The 2,500-nt window shown below is 56.1% G+C and overlaps 1 non-coding gene across 1 annotated transcript in view; it reads right to left on the bottom strand.

Moving 5' to 3' along the window:
* Positions 1-408, bottom strand: part of LOC126317039 (small subunit ribosomal RNA) — a 1,893-nt gene extending 1,485 nt beyond the window's left edge. Inside the window, exon 1 of the ribosomal RNA XR_007556378.1 lies at positions 1-408. This exon is cut by the window's left edge and continues 1,485 nt beyond it. This is a non-coding gene — a ribosomal RNA (small subunit ribosomal RNA).
* Positions 409-2,500: the final 2,092 nt, after the last annotated feature.

The following is a 2,500-nucleotide window of genomic DNA, read 5'->3' as shown; positions in this document are numbered from 1 at the left end:
CCCTCTCCGGAATCGAACCCTGATTCCCCGTTACCCGTTACAACCATGGTAGGCGCAGAACCTACCATCGACAGTTGATAAGGCAGACATTTGAAAGATGCGTCGCCGGTACGAGGACCGTGCGATCAGCCCAAAGTTATTCAGAGTCACCAAGGCAAACGGACCAGACGAGCCAATCCGATTGGTTTTGATCTAATAAAAGCGTCCCTTCCATCTCTGGTCGGGACTCTGTTTGCATGTATTAGCTCTAGAATTACCACAGTTATCCAAGTAACGTGGGTACGATCTAAGGAACCATAACTGATTTAATGAGCCATTCGCGGTTTCACCTTAATGCGGCTTGTACTGAGACATGCATGGCTTAATCTTTGAGACAAGCATATGACTACTGGCAGGATCAACCAGGGAGCTGCGTCAACGAGAGCTGAGCAGCCGGCCGCCCGGGAGTGTGTCCCGAGGGCCCGCGCGAACACGCAAGCGTCCGCTCAATTATTCTGCAAACAGGAGGAGGCTGAGCTCCCCTGCACGATACACCTCGAAACCCTCTCAGGTCCCGGCGGCGCGCAGCGCCGTCCTAAGTACTTGGTCGGGTTCGAGAGAGGCGCAATCGCCCGGAGATAGGCGAGTAGACGCTTTCAGTGCGAACACCCGTGCTCCCAACTGAGCTTGCCGCTGCCGACAGAGGCCCGGGAGCGTGCTGTCGTGGCATTGCCGGCGGGAAACAACACGCGCCACCTACGGTGACCGGCAGCTCCAACGCCAGCGCCACAGAAGGGCAAAGCCCCACTTGGGTGCAGAAGCGAACTCTCCCAGCACAGCGCACGCGCCAACACGTCCGCAGAGCTGCGATACAAACCACCTGCGAGAACCGCTGGGGGCGACCGAGCAGCAGACGGCGTCGCGACGCCGAGTGCCGGGCGGCGGCGCATCCTCAACGCACACAGTCCGCAATCGGACCAGCACACTGCAGATGTCCACCGCGCTTCGCACCGGGCTCGACAGAACCCACTTTGGCCGCCTGGCGCCGCGCGCAGGGTGCGCCGGCGCATAGCTGGGACGCCAGCCGGGCCCGTCGGCCGGCGCTCCTGCCACTGGGCGCCCCCCACCAGCCGGCTGTAGTGCGTGCGCTCACGCAGCGCGCGGCCAGCACGCCGGGCGGCCCCCCCTCACCGGCCGGGGACTGTCCCGCCAAGCCACAGCCTCGTATCGCTTCATACCCACATGGCCAACTCAGGTTCGGGGGCATGGCGGGTACCGCCGAAACAACCGGTTCACAGATGTACCGATCGTCGCTATCACCGATGCACCTGCAGCGCGAACAACCGCTCAACAACTGATTTCCAGTTCATTTGCGGATCTTTGGCAGCAAACGTATACGTCAATCTACATTTGCGAAATCTACGATTCTGGCATGCCTGCATGTTATGTGTCACGACACGCTACATCAGCCCACATACACACTGCGGCATGTACACGAGAGAACACGTGGAAGATGGTCCGCGCACGTGTGCAATGTCCCTTGCGCGGTCGACTGTCAACCGGCCTCTGTAGCATGTCGCAGATGTGGAACGCGGTCCACCGTGCTATCATGTTGTGTGGGGCAATACGATTAAATAGGAAAACCCTCGTCGCTACATCAACAGACGGCTCACGCTGATTCCCGGCAGAGGGAGGAGGGGGGGGGGGGGCCAACATGCAATACTTTCGTCCGTACCTACTTACCACATGTCTGTACGGCGTACAACAGTGCAATCTCGCTGTAATGGGGAGACGAGACAAGTAGCATCGTGCACAACATATGGCCCTTATGATTCGCCATTGTAGGGCGCAGCCGGTGTACGGTCAAGCATGTGCCACATTATGTCACTCAGTACGTAACGACGGATGATCAGTGTGGGTTACGCGTACATCAGCGGACAGTCCACACAGGCCGTACCACAACGTACACTGACTGCATCGACAACCGAATGCAACTGAACAGCTGCAAGGCTCATTTCACAAACAAACGCCTGACCGACCAGCTTGGAAGGGCAGGAGGGGAGGGCGATATTCGTTCTGTAGCGGTACACCCTTCCAGTGGTTAGCGGGACTGTGTAGAAAGTACGCAACACTCGAAAGACCTTTATGTGAGGGTACGCACCATGGCATCAAGAAATACACATGACACCAGAGGATCCAAGCAGTGAACTATGTTCAGAGGGTTGCTGTTAGGCAAAGCTACATTCCTGTGACGTTACATGTGACAGTTAAGGTGCAGTGTAAGTTAGGTTAAGGTGCAGTGTAAGTTAGGTTAAGGTGCAGTGTAAGTTAGGTTAAGGTGCAGTGTAAGTTAGGTTAAGGTGCAGTGTAAGTTAGGTTAAGGTGCAGTGTAAGTTAGGTTAAGGTGCAGTGTAAGTTAGGTTAAGGTGCAGTGTAAGTTAGGTTAAGGTGCAGTGTAAGTTAGGTTAAGGTGCAGTGTAACTTAGGTTAAGGTGCAGTGTAACTTAGGTTAAGGTGCAGT

This window comes from Schistocerca gregaria, unplaced genomic scaffold (genome assembly GCF_023897955.1).
Source record: "Schistocerca gregaria isolate iqSchGreg1 unplaced genomic scaffold, iqSchGreg1.2 ptg000616l, whole genome shotgun sequence".
NCBI classification, from domain to species: Eukaryota; Metazoa; Arthropoda; class Insecta; order Orthoptera; family Acrididae; genus Schistocerca; species Schistocerca gregaria.
The sequence above is the reverse complement of the archived record's forward strand: the minus strand, read 5'-3'. Positions and strand labels throughout refer to the sequence as shown.